The sequence below is a fragment of the Budorcas taxicolor genome, chromosome 10 (genome assembly GCF_023091745.1).
Source record: "Budorcas taxicolor isolate Tak-1 chromosome 10, Takin1.1, whole genome shotgun sequence".
Taxonomy (NCBI): Eukaryota; Metazoa; Chordata; class Mammalia; order Artiodactyla; family Bovidae; genus Budorcas; species Budorcas taxicolor.
This window is the reverse complement of record NC_068919.1, coordinates 92,141,818-92,155,242: the sequence shown is the minus strand read 5'-3', so window position 1 is coordinate 92,155,242 and position 13,425 is coordinate 92,141,818.

Sequence of the window (13,425 nt, the reverse complement as noted above, 5' to 3'; positions counted from 1 at the left end):
AAGTTTAGATTGTGTTTATGACCTGATGACTGCAATGCCAGATTGAGAATTAGTCAAGTTCATATCTTCAAGAAGGGGCTCTTCCTATGCTCTGTCAAATCGTGGTATATAACAAGACTGTCTGTTTTCTGCATAATATGACCTTCTCTCTGCCTATGAGGATCATGGTGTATTGGGGCTAAAATCTTACAGTAGAAATTCATATTGCAGATGTAAACCACTGACAGCTTGGCTAATTTTCATAGGAGTGTTCAAGCATAATCAGCTGCATTTTTTTTAGCCTTCTTAAGATGTCATTAAGACCAGAAGAAGATGACATAAGTTTCTGTAGTCTATGGGTTAGCAAAAGTTAGCATGTTCTGCTATGTAGACCCTCAGTGAAGTTTATTGTTCTTGTAGAAAGTTATCTTGGATAGACGCAAAACCTGTAGTATAACCTATATCTTCCCAGTGCTAATCTGGTGCCAATGATAATGAGAAATGGGGACTAAAAGGTAGTGAGAGATGGGCCTTTCATGCCGACAGGATGAACTGCCTTACAGGTTTCACCAACTGCCTTTTGTGGATGGTGGCATAATTCCCACTTTTTATTTTCTCTAGGAAACATAAGGATGCTTGAAGAACTTCACAGCCCAGATATCTGTTAAATACGTATCAAACTCCCACTCTCACTCTATGAATAGGAGGAAAATAAATAGCTTTGAAATTAGCCCCATTCCATAGTGTAGGAAAATAATGTACATGTTCTTATTTCAATGTTCCTACGCAATTTCTAACCAGATTAGAAGTGGAGAAGAGAGCTGCATATGGATGGTAATTATATTTTGATTTCCCAGACACCAGCTTTCAGATGTAGACTTCCAGATATCACCATATAAATAAAGTATTTAAAGATAAACAGGATACTTTATGCAGTATCTGATTAATTCATTACATGATTTGAAGGGTTATCAAACTGGGAAAAATAAAATCAATTTTAAGATAGGAATCTATTTGGGAATTTATGGTTCCCTTAAATGTCTGAATAAATCTTAGGATGAGATATAACAAGGAAATTGTATAGGTGTCTATGTTTGCCTAAAGAAAGAACAAATATCCATTGACTCAGATGAATTTAGATAATAAAGAACATAAAACTGAAATATGATAATTTATCCAATTACATATTTTTATTCCTTGAAATCTTTCATATAAATGATTCATATTTTCAATTTACTTTTATAGGTAGTTGTAGTTATTTCAGGGTTATTGTTCATGTAATTCTTGTGAATATAAACATTTTCCTATGCCATGACCACTGCAGATATTACTAATCAATCACTGTAATCAACCAAGCTGCCATTTCATCTTAAAGTTTATCAAGTCCTGAAGAAGACAGCCAAAGGTAGCATTGTTCTTAAGAGACAAAAGCACCACAAAAGACTGCAGGGCTCCCTGTTCAGATCCTTAGAGGTCCAAGATATGTTTCTCATTGTTTAAGCAGCCCGCAAAACCTCAGTAGTGAAGTTCACTCACAGCACGACGAGCTTTGCTTGGGAAACTACTGATCCCATGACTCTTTCCTCAGTGGTACTACAGGCAAATACCAGTTACGTTCCCATTAGTTTGCAAATTATGGAAACCCTGAATGGTTACTTCACCTATAAGAAAGAATCAAAGCAACCTTTACACCTGGACCAAGAAAATATCATTCAATCAAACATACAGTGAAAGTAAAGCTATCCAAGTAACCAGAGTTTACCAAAGAGAAAAATATAGCAGGAATATCCAGAGAAAATAATCGAGATGAGGATAACACTGTAGGGAATCTGTAACAGGGAGGGTTGATGATGCGCCTTATCAGTAGGGAAGTAATTGGTAGTACATGATACTTAGAAATTTTTGTATATTTTTAGGAAATCTATCCTTCAAAAGGTGGCTAGTGACAGTAAAATGGGGAAAAACTCAAGATCTCCATCAATAGTCTAGAATTTTCTTATTTTTTTTATTCACTATTGAATATTATCTTTCCTTTTCTCCTTTGCCTTTAGCTTCTCTTCTTTTCTCAGCTATTTGTAAGGCCTCCTCAGACAACCATTTTGCCTTTTCGCATTTTTTTTCTTGGGGATGATCTTGATCACTGCCTCCTATACAATGTCATGAACCTCCAACCATAGTTCTTCAGGCACTCTGTCTATCAGATCTAATCCCATGAATATGTCACTTCCACAGTATAATCATAAGGGATTTGATTTAGGTCATACATGAATGGTCTAGTGGTTTTCTCTACTTTCTTCAATTTCAGTCTGAATTTGGCAATAAGAAGTTCATGATCTGAGCCACAGTCAACACCCGGTCTTGTTTTTGCTGACTTTATAGAGCTTCTCCATCTTTGTCTGCAAAGAATATAATCAACCTGATTTCGGTGTTGACCATCTGGTGATATCCATATGTAGAAGTCTTCGCTTTTGTTGTTGGAAGAGGGTGTAAGGAGATCCAAGTAGTCAATCCTAAAGGAAATCAGTCCTAAATATTCATTGGAAGGATTGATGCTAAAGCTGAAACTCCAGTACTTTGGCCACCTGATGTGAAGAACTGACTCATTGGAACAGACTCTGATGCTGGGGAAATATTGAAGGTGGGAGGAGAAGGGGATGACAGAGGATGAGATGGTTGTATGGCATCATCAAAGTGACAGACATGAGTTTGAGTAGGCTCCAGGAGTTGGTGATGGACAGGGGGGCCTGGCGCGCTGCACTCCACGCGGTCCAAAGAGTCAGACATGACTGAGTGAACTGAACTGATTGAACATTATAGTCACTTTGGAGTTTTACATGCATACTAATATCATCAGGAAAGAGAACTGTATTTATTTTCTGCGGCCATCTAACAAATGACCACAGACTCAGTACCTTCAAGCAACACAGACTGATCAGCTCAAGGTTTCTATGGCTCAGGAGTCTGGGTGTGGGTTAGCTGGACTGCTCAAGGGATCGCTAGGCTGTAATGAAGATATAAACCAGCAAAAATGAGGTGAGGCTTGGAATCCTCTTCCAAGCTCCCTGGTTGGTAGAATTCATCTCCATGTAGCTGAATAACTGAGGTCTCTCTTACCTGTCATTTGTCAGTCAGAGGCCTGGTGTTTAGGGCCTAAACACCCCTCACAGTTCCTTAGCACATGTGCCCCATAGAAGTCAACATAGATGTTTACTTCCTCCAAGCCAACAGGAGTGTGTTTGTCTGACGTCTTCCTCTACAACCAGCCAGAGAATGTTCTCTGCTTTTTAAGGGCTCACTTGATTAGGTCAGGTGTCATGTAAGGATGTGACAGTTGGACTATAAAGAAAGCTGAGTGCTGAAGAATTGATGCTTTTGCACTGTGGCGCTGGAGAAGACTCTTGAGAGTCCCTTGGACTGCAAGGAGGTCCAACCAGTCCATCCTAAAGGAGATCATTCCTGGGTGTTTATTGGAAGGACTGATGTCGAAGCAGAAACTCCAGTACTTTGGCCACCTCATGCGAAGAGCTGGCTCATTTGAAAAGACCCTGATGCTGGCAAAGATTGAGGGCAGGAGGAGAAGGGGACGACAGAGGACGAGATAGCTGGATGGCATCACCGACTCAATGGACATGAGATTGAGTAAACTCCAGGAGTTGGTGATGGACAGGGAGGCCTGGTGTGCTGCGGTTCATGGGGTTGCAGAGTCGGACACGACTGAGCGACTGGACTGAACTGAACTGAAACCATACCTGATTTGTTGTTGCTGTTTACTTGCAAAGTCATGTCTGACTTTTTTGTGACCCCATGGACTGTAGCCTGCCAAGCTCCTTTGTCTGTGGGATTTTCCCAGGAAGAATACTGGAGTGGAGTATCATTTCCTCCATCAGGGCAAGTTCCCGACCCAGGGATCCCGACCTTAAGTCTCCTGCATTGGCAAGCGGATTCTTTACCATTAGTGCCACCTGGGAAGCCCCCATACCTAACTTGCTAAGTCACTTCAGTCATGGCCAACCCTGTGTGACCCCATAGATGGCAGCCCACCAGGCTCCCCCATCCCTGGGATTCTCCAGGCAAGAACACTGGAGTGGGTTGCCATTTCCTTCTCCAACGCATGAAAGCGAAAAGTGAAAGTGAAGTCACTCAGTTGTGTCTGACTTAGCGACCCCATGGACTGCAGCCTACCAGGCTCCACCATGCATGGGATTTTCCAGGCGAGAGTACTGGAGTGGGGTGCCATTGCCTTCTCTGCCATACCTGATTAGGTCTGGCTAAACTTCCTTCTGGCATATAACACAAAATCATCATAAAAGAGAGACCTCCTCAGGCTCACAGAGTCAGCTCTCACTCAAGTTTACACAGTCTGTCCATATGAGAGGCCAGGAATGATGGGGGACATGTAGAACCCCATGACCACAGTGACTAGGATAATTTACTGGATGATTAAACAAGGACATCATGTTCTCAGATGAAAGTGGTAACCATTGCTAGAGTATTAACGTGTATTTAAGGAAAGGGTCAGTAAAGTGAAGTAGTGTTTTTGAATCTCTTGAAACACTGAGTTTTGCTCTCTAAGAGACTGAATTTCGGTTCTCCTCTCTGTGAATTTAGAGCCTTTCATCTTCCTTAGTCTCAGCTCCCTCACTTAACAATATGGGATTTAATAATGCCTATTTCAGAGAGTTGTTCCCAGCATCCAACATCAGATTTTTTTTTTAAGAATTTTGACAATCATAAGGAACAAAATAAATTTTTTTTTAGGTTATTGCTCGAGCACCCACCTGCCCTTAGTGATAGAAGCCCCCTCATCGCCCAAGGCCTCCCCAAGCAACCCTTCTGGGGCAGGAACATGAGGGAGTTACTCCTGCTGCAAAAAGCCAGGAAGCAAGAGGAAACCGGGAAACATGGCCAGTCCACTAACACCTCGGCTTTGGTCTCAGCCTTGTGAGATAACAGGTGGCGCTGCACATTCTGACAGCAGGAAACCTGTCCTCCTCCTGCTCTATACCTACTAATTCAGCTCTTTTCTTCTCATCACCCCAGCAGCTCCCCCTTATGCTCTGAAGACGCCTCTTTTATATCACGCTCACATGTTCCGACATTCCCCACTAAAGCTTAGCATGGTGCCAGGTGGGCCACATTGGAGAAGAACCTGGCCCCAAATCCTGAGGAGCTGGAATAAGTCTTCCCCATGGAGCCTCGTGTGCTGCTCCCCTCCCCCAACGGACCATCTCAGCACATTTCAACAAGGGATCCCTACATTGCATATAAAGGGGAAAGACAACAAACACACAGTCCTTTTACGTAACTATGTATATACCTACACAGAAACTTTCACTGTCAAGGATTGCCTACTTGCCTTAAATTTTCATAACTTAGAAAATTTAAATCCTTCATTACAGCGAAGCAATCTCCTCCAAAGGACTGTTCCTGGCTATACGTTAGAATTGGCACTTCATTCCAATACTAACTTTTCATAAAGGAAAGTCTGCTCCAAGACTATGGGTATTGAGTGAGGCCGGTAATCACGATTCAGGGCTTGGATACCCATGGGAGGAGAGTTAGTCAGCTATTTGCATCATCCCCAGCATCTGGTAGTTTTACCCAGAATATTGTGTGTGTGTGTGTGTGTGTGTTAGTCATTCAGTCATGTCTGACTCTTTGTGACCCCATGGACTGTAGCCTGCCAGGCTCCTTTGTCCACGGGTTTCTCCAGGCAAGGACACAGGAGTGGGCTGCCATGTCCTGACCCAGGGATCAAACCCAGGTCTCTTGCATTGCAGGCAGATTCCTTACTCTCTGAGCCACCAGGGAAGCCATTAGCATTTTTTTAAAAAATTTGTAATACATGTAACTGTGAAAGGTTAATATACAAACCAAATAAAGGATGCCAATGGTTAGGACAGAAACACTGTAGTAGAAAAATGGGCATTTCACACAGAGGAAATATAAAATGGCTAATAAACCTTACTAGTAATGTTAGAAATCCATGTGAAAAAGACCCATTTTATGCCCATCACATGGGTAAAAACTAGAAACTGGACAAAACCAGGTGTTGGTGCTATCTGGAGGAATGGTGATGCTGGTGGGAAAGCAAGTCACCTAGACCCTTGGAAACATAGTGGTACTCACTGGCCACCACGCTATTCAAATAGCTCCACTGTCAGTGGCTCTGTGAGTAGTGCTGTGTCCAGCCATCGGGCGTCTGGGCCTGTGAGAGCCATCCACCATCCTGAAGAAGACCCCATGCCACCACCACCAACGAATCTCAGAAACCTTCCCAGTCCGTGTGCATCAGGGGCGTGAGCTCACGGAGAAGCTAGTGTTTCTCCACCCCTAACACATATGATTGGCAGCTCACATCAGCACCAGTGAGCCTGCTCCATGGCAATCAGGCCCAGCCATCCCTCCCAGTCTGAGTGGGGCCAACCTGTTAAATAATAGGTGCCTTCGGAGGCACCAGGGCTTCCTTCCTGCTCTCCTGGACCACCTGCTGTGGGGCCCCAGCTGACTCCAGAACCCTGGAATTGTCCCATGGGGTGAGGGCTCTATGATGAGAAGCCATCTCCTCCAGCTGCACCCCTATTAAACTGGCCAAGCAGAGAGGGGGCCCTGCGGCTCCCCACCAGCCTTGGCCAACCCTCCAGCAGCTTCAGGAAGGACTGAGACAGAGTAACCCAGCAAAGATGCTCCCTCACTCTCAGAAACAGTGTGAGATCATAAATGTTTTCTGTTTTTAGCCTTTTCCTTGGCATGATTTCTTATGTGGCTCCCGAGAACCGGTAAGTTCCAGTTGCCTTAATCAGTGTTTACTCAGTGGCCTCCGAAGGTTCCGGTTTCATTTAATTTCAACTTCTCAGTGAACTCCAGAAGGTTCTAGTTCTGTTAATTCCGAGTTTGCTCAGCGGACTCCAGGAGGTTCTGTGTGTCCTGGTCCCGTTCAATCTCCAATAATTATAATCATTATTATTTCTTGTTGAATCCCCAAACAGCTATATCTTTTGGCTTGTTTTAACCACTAGAATTCTGGAAATGCATAGCTTTAATTTTTAGCATAAGGAATGTTAGGATGTTTGATTTTGTGTAGGCTTTTCTGTTCCTTAAAAAACAAACAAACAAACAAAAAACAAGACTTGGCAGTTATAAAGATGTTTCTGTGCTTCTGCTGCCAGATTTAGCACACACAAATTTCCAGGAGCAACATCAGTACATCAAAGGATGTTCTTAAATAATTCATATAATTAAATTAAAGCTGCTTCAGAGCACCTTTCAGAGTCTGGAACATTTTTGATTGCAAGTGAGTCTCCAAAAGGACTTCTCGAAAATAAATGATGAATGGGTAAAATATGGATTTAGGAGTTTGTTGTATATATTATTTTTATGACATAAGGAAAATAAGGAAACTAGGCATAGGAATAATGACCTTTTATAAACAATACAGGAAAGTGTGTTCTTTATTATTTAAAAAAAAATTGGTTATGACCTTGCAAAGTAAAACAAATGCCTGAAGCCTTTTTCAGCTGCTGTCCCTGTATGGAGGGAGGGTTGATAGGCTTGCACTGTTTTTCCAAAGATCAGAAGAAGGAAGGAGAAGTATGTCCAGAATATTCAGACTAAGTAACAATCGGTAAAATAGTCTCACTTCCCTGTGTCCCTGAGAACAAAACATACCATCAGAAAGGTTCATAAATCCAATTCAAGAAAGAACGATTCATTAGAATTGCAAAATGACATAACTACTAGATTTTACTAAATGGTGGTAGTAGTAAATATATTTTCTGAAATTTTAGTGTTTTTTTTCAATAATTTCCATTCAATTACAATAGCAATACATGAATTTAGATGTAATGCCCCACAAGCTTAGGAAATCCTTGTCCTGTTTTTTTACATATGTTTCTTCTAACAACCTAATCTGAAAATCTCCCTGCAGTTAAATTATCTCACGGGCTTTCAAAATCTACAATTGCAATTACTTCTCACAAAAATGTAGTTATTCATTATATTGTGTACCATATCCATTCAGTTGCACTAGTTCTCTACCAGAGAAGATAATAAGGAAAATGAAATGAAGCTTTTGGCCTTTCTGACTTATTTTAATTCTTTAAATTTTTTTTTAACAAAGAACAGTAAATTTCATACCTGGAGTAGGTATAAATCATGAAGTGTTTATAGTCTTTAGTCCCAACTGAATTAGAACTTTGCTACTAAAATGATTTAAAATTTACCAAAATAAAGGGCTGAAAGGTACAAAAGGTGAGGTTTTCTATTAGTTTATCTTGTCTATTGGCCTTGAGTCTTAATAAACAGAGAATGAGAGAAGAGTGGCTAAAATAAACATTGAATTTATGTTGTCTTAATTTTTAAAAGTCACGAACTTATGTAACATTTATAACTAAAAAATATGATAGGAGATGGTGTTTAGAAGTTGGGAAAAGATGAGGTCAAGGAAAAAAGGTTAGCAAGACTGGCAAAGGCCTCAGAAAATGTGGGGTAATTTCTACAAGAGGAATAACATTTTTTTTAATATGGCACTGCTTACCAGGTTCTTTTCCATTTTTCAAGGTCATGATTAATGCAGTATTTCATAATAGTGTTTATAATTATGAGCAGAATCTTTCATGTCTCATGAAACATAACTCTATAAGTTTTTGTATACTAGTGGATATGCTTAATAAATGAGTTAGAAGTTATATGAGTAGTAATTATTGAGATTTTTTTCATTCTATAAAACTTCACAAGCTAGCCAAAAACCATCGGTCCAAGTATTTTCATTTTAAGGAATTTTCCATAATATGTCACAAAGTGCTCCTTTAAGAGGAATTTGTTTATTCTGTTCAACAGAGTAAATATGATTCAGTGTTAATCTCTAGGTAGACCATGATGAAATGCATAATCTGCTCATCTTTTAAAGCTGTCGCTGTGTGTCAATAAATGTGTATGGGATAGGAAACCATTAGCATTTCCATATTTGACTTTCCTTTCATCACACAAGCCATACCTCCTTATTGTCTGTATATATGCCCATGATTTTCTCAAGAGAAAAATGAAGCTAGCTCATTAAGCCGAAGGAAGTAAAGGTGTCCTAATCATAATAACCTAAGCTCTGTCTATAAAATCTTCTATACAAACCAAACTATGGAAAATAGAAAGTCTTAAATTATGTACTTATATTTCATTCCTGTCCAAGAAATCTCCACACAGGTCTAGAGAACAAATTTAACAATACCAAGTGGTGGTAGAGGCTTTTATTCAAGGATGTTTTTAAGTGAAATGGTTTCTAGGCTTTCCTGCAGCTGAGACAGTCTCTTGATACACATGGGCCTGAGCTGGAACTAGTGAGAAACTAAAAAGTAAGAAAGGATAGTTTTAGGGCACATTCCTTCAGCAATTTGTGCTCAAAAATTGCTGAGATGAGCTAGCTAAGGGGTTAGGTTGGAGTACACTGCAAAATAAACAATGCATTTTAAAATATGGAGGCAGCCGACCTGCAAACTAGCAGAAAATACAAATATTTCTTTATATTGGGGAAATAAACAACATTGTTTAGTAGGGTTTCACCATTGAACCAGAAGATAGAAAATTCCTTGGATCATGTCCTTCCTCTGATGCCTATTAAAAAAGGGGGTAATAAAAGCACCGTCGGCAACCAATTTAGAAAATAGGCGCAGTCTCCTACAATACTCTTGAAGGTGATGGCCAGTAAGATCACCACACACAGGTATACAGTAAGGAGTGATTCTATAGAAGTCTTATGATTTGACAAAGCTGCGACCGTTCTCATAATATACCTTGTTAACAAGAGTAAGTGAAAACCAAACAGTAAAACACAAGAGTTGGAGATATGACCCATAGCCTTACCACTCCACCTAGAAAAATGATATCTGTCACTTCAAGTGAAGAGAAAAAAAATTCATTCAAAAGACAGAGTATTGTTTCAACTGAATTTTCCTGCTCGCTCCTCCATTTCCCTGGTCACACAGGAGTGGCTATAACACAAAAATCGGCAGACTTTCATTCTGCAGCTTTGTTCAGACCTTGCTTTTATAAGGAATTTTAAATGACTGGTTAATTGATCATGATTCTGTTTCCACTTGCCAGAGGCCAGTTTATTTTTTCTCTGCTACCTACTAATGAGAGCTTGATGTATTGGAAGGAAGGTGGGAGGGATGGAAGAAAGAAGGAAACAAAAAGACAAAGAATCGTCCTAGAAAAAATATAGCACAAAGAATAGAATGTAAACCTCTTTATCATTTTATACTTTCAGTTCAGTTCAGTCACTCAGTCATGTCATGTCCGACTCTTTGCGACCCCATGAACCGCAGCACACCAGGCCTCCCTGTCCATCACCAACTCCCGGAGTACACCAAAACCCATTTCCATTGAGTCGGTGATGCCATCCAACCATCTCATCCTCTGTCGTCCCCTTCTCCTCCTGCCCTCAATCTTCCCTAGCATCAGGGTCTTTACAAATAAGCCAGCTCTTTGCATCAGGTGGCCAAAGTATTGGAGTTTCAGCTTCAACATCAGTCCTTGCAATGAACACCCAGGACTAATCTCCTTTAGGATGGACTGGTTGGGTCTCCTTGCAGTCCAAGGGACTCTCAAGAGTCTTCTCCAACACCACAGTTCAAAAGCATCAATTCTTCGGCGCTCAACTTTCTTTATAGTCCAACTCTCACATCCATACATGACCACTGGAAAAACCACTTTATGCTTTATAATTATAGAATAAAAATATAAACTTCATAAAGAGCTCTAACTATAGTAATAATAAAATTAGATGACAATGGAGATTTGAAAACAAAGGAATTTAAGGCAAAGAGCATCATATAATAATAAATTAGAAATATTAAGAAGTGTAATAGATCTAAAAATACATTTACTAATAATTGACTCTTGAAAGTAGTGACAGCAGCTAAAAATTACTGGTAGATAAAACTACACAAATTCAACTATTATAATGGGAAAAATGATTGATAAACTGGTGTTTTGGAGCACCAGATGCAAAAATGTAGATAATAAAACCAGTTAGATCACTGTGTAGGTAACAGAGGCCTATCATTTGGAAGATGGTAAGATTTAAGATGGTTTTGGTGGTAGAGGCAGCTGGATATGCTGTTAGAAGTGAAAAAAAAATGTGAATTGTATAGTTTTGGTCTGATGCAATGGATGGTGTCATTTATTTTGCAAGGAAAACATTCAGTGTATTACATGGGAAAATCTTTGGAACGTGTTTTTGACATATTCAATTTGAAAGCATTTTAGCTTCTAAGCAAAAGTTCCAAGAAGATATCTGGGCATATGTCCAGATTGTAAGGAAGAGATAAAGGTTAGACATCTAAACTGGAGATTCAGCAAGCTAGAGAGTGGCCTTTGAAACCATAACAGTGGATAAAATTTCCTAGACAGAGGGCATAAAGTGAGAAAAGGATTCAAAAGAGGGATAAGAATCTTTGCAAAAAATAGAGATCTATTAATAGTACAGGAATAATTGGGCTTCTCTTGTGTCTCAGTGGTAAAGAATCTGCTTGCCAATGCAGGAAACATCGATTTGATGCTTTGGTCAAAAAGATCCCCTGAAGATGTAAATGGCAATCCACTCATGTATTCATGTCTGGGAAACCACATGGACAGAGGAGCCTGGAAGGCTACAGTCCAGGGGGTTGCAAAAGAGTCAGACGTGACTTCACTACTGAACAACAACAACATAGAAATAATTGCCTGAAAAAAGGCTTAGAAGGAATGTTCAGGGCAGGAGGAAAATATGATTGTGTAGAGGCATAGAAGACTAGAGGACAGCATGCTTATTGAGGTAGGGATGGGGAGTGTTCAACAGCATAAAATTTTTCTGAGAGTTCAATAAAATGAGGGAAAATTTGGTTTTCACAAGCTTTTATTCCTAGTAACACTGGTCACTTCCTATGGTGCAGTGGGATAAAACCCCAGTTAAAGGGGGGTGAGAGAGACTAGGAGGAGATGAAATAGAGACAGCCAGCGCAGACAACTCATAGAGAGCTTTTTTTTACCATGAATGGAAGCAAACAAGTTTTGAGGATGGTTGAAGGAAAGTGTAGACAAGATATTCTGACAAGCATAAACTTGACAGAGATTTGAAATAAATTGAGTAGCCCAGGAGAGAAGGATAAAATGTTGATGCAAGAAATACAGGAGCTAATTTCAGGAACACCATTCCTGAGAAATTGCAAGGAGATGGCAAGCAGAGCAGCACAGACGGAAGATTCAGTTTAGAGAGCAAAGGGACACGTCCACTGTAGCAATAAGGAAGTCAAACTGTAGCCGTGCAGCTTCACAAAACTGGTAGTTTGTGGCAATACTCACATGGATTTCATTATTGAAATATAGTTGACTTATAATTTTGTTAATTATTGCTATACAGCAAAATGATTCAGATATATATATATACACACACACATTCTTCTTCATATTTTCCATTATGGTTTACTATAGGATATTGAATAGAGTTCCCCGTGCTATACAGTAGGAGCTTGTTGATCATATAGATTTTCTTGATAAAAGATGTTGGAGTGCCATCAGCTCCAAGTTATGACAGAGGGTTGGAAAAAAATGAGAGAGATCTGAGAGGCTGTGAAAGAGTCCTCTTTGAGAATAAGGGAATGAATTAACCAGGCAAGTATTGAAGGATTGTCTGGCAATGTTCAGTATCCATTTGAAATTTATGGTTATAAATTTGAAATGAATCTAGTCATCAAAATATTCTTTTTTTTTGCAAGCAATGTTCTGATGCTATATATGATTGCATGTATTGTTAATAGGTTTGTCAAGCAAGCACTTTCTTGAGACAGGAAAGGGAAAAGAAGTAGATTTTCAATTTATTCGTTTTATTCAAATTAGATACCTTTAAGTTTTTCTCTTGGGTGGGCAAAAAAGTCCGCTCACGTTTTTCTATAAAATGTTATGGAAAAACCCAAATAATATTAAAATATGGAATATTTTCCTAGAAGCGTATGCCTGCAATATGGGATACCCAGGTTCGATCCCTGGATTGGCAAGATCCCCTGGAGAAGGAAATGGTGACCCACTCCAGTACTCTTGCCTGGAAAATTCCATGGACTGAGGAGCCTGGTAGGCTACAGTCCATGGGGTCGCAAAGAGTCGGACATGACTGAGCGACTTCACTTTACTTCACTTCAGGGATATGAAGACCTGTGGAGAAAAGGCATTATAAAAAACAAGTCTTAGGTAAGGGATTGAAACATCTTAAAGGGCGAGTTGGACAAATAAGACAAAAATATTTAGAGAGTGGAGGAGTTGAAACAGATTCTGTGGTTGTTGCCAATCTGGTGATGACTAAGGACAGAATCTCTGTGAGTAAGTGATTGTCGTAGAGTATAGAAAAAATATTACTGATATGTAAAAACTATTACTAATGTAAACTAGAAATCATGAAATGGAGAGGCATGTATAAGA